General features: G+C 33.9%; 1 pseudogene; it reads right to left on the bottom strand.

The window, feature by feature from the left end:
• Positions 1-1,473: 1,473 nt before the first annotated feature.
• On the bottom strand, positions 1,474-2,936 carry LOC128180007 (protein O-mannose kinase-like; annotated as a pseudogene).
• Positions 2,937-9,729: the final 6,793 nt, after the last annotated feature.

A 9,729-nucleotide genomic window follows, 5' to 3' on the forward strand; every position in this document is an offset into this window, starting at 1 on the left:
TCACCCACTGTATGCTTTTAAAATGAACGTACGTTCTTCTGTAATACTACTATACCTACTCAAACGACTTTTCCTTAGACAAGTTTTGTAACTGAGACGGAAGTCAACATCTTTCGGTGACGTAAGGTATATATACTCTTGACGAATAAAATCCGAGGAGTCAATACAAACTAATCGATTTTCTCGGATGTTATTATACTTAAGTGACCGACAGGTGTTTACTTCCGTCACAGACTCACAGTTACCTTATGAGAAGTGGCGTACCTTTCCTCATTATATATTGATGTTGGGGTTGTTTTGAATAAATCGTTTACTTTTAAATCAATTTTTAGATGTTTTATATAAACATGATATGTACTTGACTTTAATGGAATTTCAAACAAAAAAATTAAGTAATTTACTCCGGGGTCTAAATTCGGGGAAAGGGGGTCCTATCTTCAAGCACCTGTGGTTTTTGCTCAGCATTATTTTCTACGTGGCACTTGTCTCGAGTAACATAGAGTTAAATGATTTTTGTTCTCAAACAAAGCATGCTTACAATTAAGGAATAAGGAATCCTTCTTTGGGTATTATGAGGATATAATTTTGGTCGGGCGTGATCAAATCAAAATGATTTGATCACGCCCCGACCGAATTATTACCTCATAATATTCAAAGAGTGATTCCTTATTATTTATATTGATATAATTTTTAGCAATTTTACGATTTCATACATTTGAATATTAATAAGGAAACCCCGCTTGCACCATAATTATACAATATATAATATTTGAATTTATTGGACTGTAAAGTATGGGCGTCGGAAAAGGCAAAAAAAGACGTTAATGCAAAACGAACAACTTATCTTTAAAAACATGCTAAAATACGAAACAGACAAGCTTGAACAAAACCAACAGCCTATTTTACAAAATCAACAGACACAAATGTAAAAACAAACGACCACAGATTCAAACAAATAGTCATGCACTGAATAAACGTTAGATGTCGTGCAAAGAGGTATCAGAACAAATTGTACCCTGGAGAAATCGTAACCAAGAGAAAACGTATACCCTTGAACTGAAGGGAACATTTTTAGGCCCGAATCCAGGTTTTTGGCTCGGACCCCCCCCCCCCCATACCCCTAAATATCCCTCGAACTCTACTTTCTCACTGGAAAAGAATTCTGGATCCACGCATAAAAAGACCCTGTATTTCAAGGCTATACGTACGTTTTCCCCTGGTTACGATTTTTCCAGGGTACGATTTCTTCTGATACCTCTTTGCACGCCATCCAGCGTTTATTCAGTGCACGACTGTTGGTTTTTCATCGGTAATCATTCGTTTTCATTCGGTGTCTGTTGATTTTGCAACTGAGGCTATGTTTTAAAAAATAAATTGTTCGTTTTGCATTTAAGTCTTTCTTACCCTTTCTGTCGCCCATAACCAACTATGGTAACTAAGAAGAGTTAACATAAACTTACAACTGTTCTCTAGTCAATTGATTTATTTGAAAATTTACTTTTTTATAATATGTTGATAAATTGTCAGGTATGTCTCGTGCACTTGTTCAGCGGTTGGTCGTTTCCTTGGGTTGCGGTTCTTGCATTGGTTGTGGATGTCATTTAAGGAACATTTAAGTTGAAGTGTAGAAACATCATCACCTAGAAAGTACCAACACATGTCTGGAATCTTCCAGATTTCAATCTTTTCGTCGAATAGCGGCAATTTGGAAGCATCGTATCCCCCTTTGTAAGGCCACAATTCCTCAGGAGCAGGAAAGTAACCTTTAACCTCGCCCCAATCAGTGCACTTAATCAACTTTCTGTTTGTTCCGTTCACTAGTATAGTTTCCATGGAGTCGACGTCACTAAGAACTAATAGGAAATCCTCAGTAAAAAGAAATTGTCCTGCTAATTTTTGGAGATTTTTTGCGTCACATTGGACGTATATTTTTCCATCGTGTCCAGAATGCAGGGTTCTTAGTATATCTACATAGCTCACACATAACTGCATCCTGGTTTGTAAAGTGTTATAGAGGGGATAATCCTTAAATCGAATCTCCAAATCCCTTGCATCAAGCAGTCTGTGAACCTCTGTGACAATGGTATCATTGCAATGGCCCACAAGCTGTAGTAGGACAGAGGGCTTATAGAAGTTTTTCATCAGATTTATTCCCTGGAGATAACCAGGGCCTGCAATCTCCCCCGCCAAATCAAATGTCCTTAATTTCTTTACTAAATTAGAAGAATGCCACACCTAAAAACAAACCGGAGAAAAAATAGAAAATATCTGTGTTGAAAAAGTTTGACCACGTCACAGTGTAACATAAAGTAAGCAGTGATAGAAATTTACGATAGGTCATTATTAAATCTAATATTGATTGAGAAAGGCAACACATTACGTAACGATATTCAGATCCAAAATGGAAATCCAAATGAAATTGAATAAAAGCACTCTTTTAAGAATACAAGAATAATATCGTGCCTCTTTCACATATCCCATGTGTCCTATTTCCTCGCTGAATTTGAGTTGTTCAATATCCTCAAAAGTGAGTAGGGGTGACATTTTTCCATTCCATAAAGCCCAAAGAAGCCATGATTACACACCGGTTTACATATTTCGCGGTTTTCCACGACACTCCAGATGCACGTGAAGTTTTGTTCAGGAGAAATAGTGTGCTTTTTCTGTGTCCCAAATATATTTTCTGGTAAGAGATGATCTCTTAATATACATAACAAGGAGAGATACATAAATATGCAAACGAGTAGACTTCGCCTCCATTTTGATTTCATGTTATTTCTCTTTTTTGGCCACTGGGTTAACACCTCCCTAACTTTTAGTGACACGCACCATGACGAGAAAAATATATCATACAACTAGAAATGAATATATATAGATTACAATCTTTGTTTTACTTTTGGCATTAAATGCATATGTGTTCCTAATGGTACATTTAGATTTTTTAATGAGACAGATTACATCTATTGCTCTGTCGATTTTAAATACATGCATTATCGATCCGTTCACTCAAATATTTAATGTCTGTCCGGAGAGAAGTTATTCTTCTGAAAAAGCAAAGTTTCAGTCATGAGTTGCAGTTACTTAAACAATTTAATGCTTTCTTTGGTGATTCATGCGGGATATGCAGTTGGCGACATTGCAGAAAAACACTTTACCCGCGTTATCGCGTTATCGGGTTATGTAATTTTTTTTCTGCAATGATTGCTACCTTTATTACCCACAAGAACAAACAAAAAAAGCATTTAATTGTTCATATTTACATCGTTTTAAAGAAATTTAAAAAAAAATGATTGTTAAAAGTAAATAAAATTAACTAAATTACTGTTAAGGTACATCAGTAGAGCTAAAAGAAACAGCCAAATAATCTCCTATGGAAATCTGAGTATGACATCATCATATTTTTTTTCGTGCAGTCTGTTTTATTTAGTTTACCTGAAGTAAAAGCTCAAATGAGCTTTTCTGATCACATTATGTCTGTGTGTCTGTCTGTATGTCCGTAAACCTTTTACATTTTCAGTATCTTCTCCAAAACTACATGTACTGGACCAATTCAACCAAACTTGGCACAAAGCACTCTTAGGCAAAGGGTATTCAAAATTCTGAAAATTAGGGAACACGCTCATTTTCAAGGGGAAATAATTAGGAATTGAAATTTTTGGCGAAATTTCATGAATCTTCTCAAGAAACATCTGACCAGGAAAGCTGAAACTAATGTGGAAGCTTTCTCAGGTAGTGCAGATTTAAAGTTGTGAAAATCATGACCCCGGGGACAGGTTTAGGACACATTTTACATAAAGGGAGAGGGTGGGGCCATAAAAGGGGTCGAATTTACATTAGAATACTTAGAAAAAATCTTTTAAAATCTTCCTCTGAAAAACCAATTCGCCAGAAAAGCTGTAGCTTGTGTGGAAGAATCCTTAGATAGTGTAGATTCAAGTTTGTACAAATCAAGATCCCTGGGGTTTGGCTCTAACGCAAGAACCAAAGGTTTAACTTTCCTTCAGAGCGTGTATCTCCTGTCTATTTAATTTATTTATAAACAGAACATATGCTTTTATTAAAATTGGAACCACGTTAAGGGTACCCTGTTCTGTCAATTCCAGAAAATTTTCTGGTGGTTTCTATCCATCGAATCAAAGAATGCCTCGTATCACTATTAGCATGTCCAGTCTTTTTATTCATTCGAGACAAAAGGCATTACGTAGATTTCCGAAATGAATGGTAACGTTTTAAAACAGTTAGAAAAAGTCTATATCGTTTCAAAATATTGTTGTTTGGGTTTTATTCAAATTTTGAAGCATGTAATTTTTACATAAATAGACGTAAATTCATGTCACGTATATATCATGGCATAAACATCAATATCTTTTAAGTGTTCAACGAAATTTACTCAGAATTTTTCTTTAAGGTGGAATAACACATCGTCACAAGATGGGTGACTTCTGATCGAAACGATATTTCGTTATATTAAAAGGATTTTATCGACGGCTACAAGTAACTTAGTTCATAGCCGAGTGGATAAAGTGTTGGGCTTGTGATCCGTACATCCCGAGTTCGAATCCCGCAGGGGATTTTGTTGCTATTTACTGCATTGAATTTTTTTAATATTCATTTTTTAACCGCAAACTGCAAATTTTTCGCTTATTTGACATATGTACAGTTTATTTATCACAATATATTTCATAATCAAATAATTTTCTGTTGATTCGAGTGACTTTTTCCAGGTGTGTTATTCCACCTTAAATTAAAATTTAGATAAGGAAAATTTTGATGTTATATAATAATGATGTTATTATAATTTTGATTTTATACAATACAGCGCCAATGTTAAACGCGGTGCATAGTGTGACATTACTTTTGGATCAACCATTGTACATGGTTTTACTAAAATGCAAGCATCTTGACATATTATTGATTTACAATTGCTTAGAACCTGAACAATTTTTGTGGCCCACCAGGGGCTCAAAGTTTGACGTATGCTTTTATAGACATTTGCTTAAGATCTTCTTGAAAACTGTAATACTCATTATGAGATATGATTTTGAAATCATCCTGTTCAAAATTGGCTCTATGTTCAACATAATAATATCTGAAGTAAAATTTGAAAGTCTTTATATCTTTATTCTACTACTTTGTCCAGATATTTAAGGTCTTCCGTTTCCAACGGAAGACCTTACTATTATTCTGAAAAAATTTCAAATTTCTTATTATTAGGGTTTTCCGTTTTTCAACGGAAAACCCTTCTGTTATTCTACTGTTTCTTATTATTATTTTTTTTTTTTTCCCGCAAATTTTGTGCACGAGATTTCTCGAACATTTTTTGTCTGATTGCTATGAAACTTTCAGGGTATGTAGATGATATTAATATCTCTAGACGTTTTTTTCAAATTTTTAAAATTCACTTCCGGTTATGAGTTATTGCCCTTTAATTGAAAATTGGGGGGTCTTTTGTCCAGAGTTGATCTCGGGAACTACAGATGATAGATGCATGAAATTTGGCGAAATTGTCGGTAACATTTTATAATTTTGCTGGCATGAAAATTTTGGTAATTTCTTTGTTAGTTTTTGAGCTATTTGTCGCCAAAGTTTAAGATTTTTTCGGGGCTGAAATTTTGTTGCTTTTTGTATTATAACCTTTAAACTAAAAATATTTTGTTAATACATATAGAACAAAAGTTGTTAAGAATAACGAGAGCTTTCATTTAAAATTAAGAAAAAAGGGCTGGCCCCTATAATTAGGGGTCAGCAGCTCATACACGTATTTTTCTGATAGCAAAAATCGTTATCATTTTATGAAAAAAAATTAATTTAGTTATTGTTAATATATTAAATAATGTCATTTGGTATCAAATTAAACAAGTTCTGTCCTATATTTTTTTTCAAATTTCATAAAACAAATATGTGAGAATCGTACATGAACGAGTTAATATGTCTACATAGAAATGCCACATTAAGGCCCAGGCATTTACTGCATTACGTTGTGTTGCGTCTTAGATAAATTGTTGTGATTCAATTTCATTTTTTTCATCTATATCATTTATGAATTCAATGAACACACATTATTTAAACGTTCTATGTGCAACTATTTGTCGGGGCGCCCCTGTTTGTGACCCCCGCGCGCGCGCGCCGAATGTAAACAGTAACGAACGGCATTGTAGAAAAGAGAGCCGTAAAGCAGAAGAGAAGTTGTGTATTCTTTCGGTGTACACATGCATTTTCAATTTGCTGTGAAACATATGAAAATGCACAGGGAACAATACTACATATTTGTTTAAGGAGGATATTTTTCTCGTGTGAATCGTTTACGAGGAAATTCTGACAGTCACACTTCTGTCGACGATCAGCCGTTGATAAGCTACGAGTAATAAAGGAGAAAAGATGGACATTAAAGTGTGTGATTTATGTGGATGTTACTGAAGAAGGTGAGGTTTTTACTCCTTTTAAAGTTTCTTGTTAACTGGTTAAAATTTAGTATATAGTATAGATGTACATGTAAGTACGTGCACACTGTTAGATGTTTTTGTTATGGTGTGGGTGTTTGTTTACTAACGTGTAATTTTTACATGTTTCATGGGTGTTTAGACTCGCTCGAGGTTCATGGGGGACTGGAAAGGGTAACTGAATTTATCTATTTAAAAAAATAACAGATTGTGAATTTTCAACTCAAAATTCAAAGCAGGGTCTAATTAGAAACATATCATATATTCTTGTGCAGAGGACTCCAAATGTAGTCACGAATACCCTGTAGACATAACTTCAAGTAAATAAAATTGTATACTTCAGACTTCAGAGTTAAAACATGACTTTAATATCTTTATGATGCCGATCATTGTATCATTAAAGAGGTATAGCAGACCAACGGGTACCCGGTACATGTACTTGTACATGTAGGTTACAAGTTAGAACTAGGCCTACCATTCTACCAGTTCACATAATTTTTCTTGTTTAGCAGTTATGATGTGTACTTAAATTGTCCTTGTTAATGTTTTAAATGTAATTTTTTATTCTCTTTTTTTAATCCGACTACTGGCAGTACTGGCGTGCGAGCAGTTCTCGCCGAGGACCATTTCTCGCTGGTGCACTGTTACATCATATTTTCGTATATGATTTTATGTGTTGATAAAATGACGTAACAATGCACTGGTGAGAAATGGTACTCCGCGAGAACTGATCGCACGCCAATATTGATTAATTACAGACAAAAACTGAAGGTTGCGAGTGTTATTTTTAATTGAACAACATTGTTTAAAATAATTTTTTATATATGTGACGATCAGACCGGTTTGAATACCAGTGCCAGATAGCTCAGTTGGTAGAGCACCTGACTAGAGATTCAGGGGGCCCAGGTTCAAATCCCTTCATTATTTCTCCCATCCTGTTACAATATTGGTGTTGTGACCAACCCCTGGAACTAACAGGTTAACTCGATCCTGCCAGGGATGATCTTCGAGGGTGAAGATCATTTAAGGGGGAGGAATGTGACGGTCAGACTGGTTTGAATACCGGTGCCAGATACATGTAGCTCAGTTGGTAGAGCACTTGACTAGAGATTCAGAGGGCCAGGTTCGAATCCCACTTTGTTCCGTCGTTATTTCTCCCATCTTTTACATATACATGTATATCAGATATATGACAGATGATTAAGGTCATCACATGTTTTGCAAGATGCAATAAGTGTTAAAAACCTTTACTTTACAACAGAATACATTTAAGTGAATATTTATGTTTCTTGTTATTATTTGGTGTGGTTTTCTTGACAGTGTCGCATAAACAATTTACCCGCTCCTAAAACACAAACTTTCTTTTTGTGGATTCAGCTTACCGCTGATTGGCTGCTGTTGCAGCAGACAAATAAGATATGCACGCACAAAACACAATGAACTTATCAGAGAATGAGTTGAGTTTATTTAAACTGTTGGAATTTGGGTATTTTTTTTAAAAATGTATACTTGTGACAAAACATATATGTGGTACATACAGCTGTAGCTTTATGAAGAAAATTTTGGTTAGACCATATATACCTATCATGCAAGTAAATGATATTTACAAAAAACTTGCATTTTATGGTGCACGAAATATACGCTAGTTTTATAAAGATTGACATACATGTAATGTACCACATTCTTTGAAAAATAATCTATTAAAAATTCTTCATTAAGTTTACTCATACATGTTTTATGCTTATTACACGTAGTATTGTTTTTAAAACATGTAATTTATAAGAAAATAAACAAAAACCCTCGCTAAATTTATTTGCAAACAAAAAATACACAGTAGAATTGATAAAAAATGGTATACCAGAAGCTAATACCAGTACATGTACTTTGACGCTGTTCGGTGGGTAATATTCGTTTGTAATTTACGAATTGAAATATTGACTGTTGCACTACCAGTACGGTAATAAACTCTCTCTCTCTCAAACTCTCTCTCTTTCTCAATTTGATCAGTGTTTATACCTATGAAAATTTCTTAATATTATATTATGACTTGATATGCAAATTTTTGATCTTGTACTGCCTAAATGTTATGTCATGTATTGGGATATGTCATACTTATTACACTGCATGGTCAGTGTATTTTTTACAGAAATACTATGCATATGTTAATGTAAACACAGCTATTACTAGTACATGTATGTAAACACAGCTAATTATTTTTTTTATTTATTTCAGCTTAAAACAGACTCTTGTTACCACATGGCTTTTACCGGTACCTGTTGATTCTTGTGGGTCAGCTCCTGAGATTAACCTGTCACCTCTATCCACATGCATATTCCTTGTGTTCTACAGACTATTTACTGGTAATTCAAGTTAAATCCGATAATGCATGAACAATAATGGAACTTGAAGAAAGCATCATGCCATGTTGTGGTTTGTGTTTGATAAGAAATTATGAAAACAAAATTAAGGCTGTTTAAAGAAATTCATAATTGCTGTGAAAATTTGTTTTTCAATAAAAGTATACAATTATGTTTCCTTTATTTTTTATTTCATAAAGATATTTAGATATGTTTACATAATTGAAACCCTCCCCCCCCCCCCCCCCTCTCTATTTAATTGTCTGCATTAAGATTACATGTAGGATATGTAAATGTACATTTGACTTTTAAATAACATCTGCTATGATAATTACTTTTGAAATGAACAAGAAACAACCTATTTCTACCTTTCTAAGGTATATATGCATAAAAAAGTAGAAAAACATGTCAAATTTGAACATTTTTCATTGAAATCAACTCTGTCTCCAGCTACCTGGGTGTGTTTGAATTTAATTCTAATTTAAGGCAGATGTCTAACTTGTAGGTTGTAACTTACTGTTTTAGCATGGTTAGAAGAAGACTAGAAATCAGAATAGATTAGATATTCACTATATATATATAAATATGATTGTTAGCTTACTTTTTCCATGAAAACAAGAAATCAGAAGCAGGACAGCTGTCTATTTGTTAATTAAAATGGTACAAATCATACAATAAACAAATAAAGATCACATTTTAGAATCATTGATGATTGTTTTCAAATATGTGTGAGAAATGACTCAAGGAAATTGCCACATGTTTCATAAAATTAGGTAAAACATTTCAAACCATGACTTTTTATGAAAATCAAAAGATTGGGGGGTGGGGGGTATACATGTAAGGGTATTTCTAAGTGATGTGAAGCTTTTATCATGATTATATCATGTAGGCATATGTTGTATTGAATAAGGTTTCTTTTTAAAGGTGGTTGA

The sequence above is a fragment of the Crassostrea angulata genome, chromosome 4, assembly GCF_025612915.1.
Source record: "Crassostrea angulata isolate pt1a10 chromosome 4, ASM2561291v2, whole genome shotgun sequence".
NCBI classification, from domain to species: Eukaryota; Metazoa; Mollusca; class Bivalvia; order Ostreida; family Ostreidae; genus Magallana; species Magallana angulata.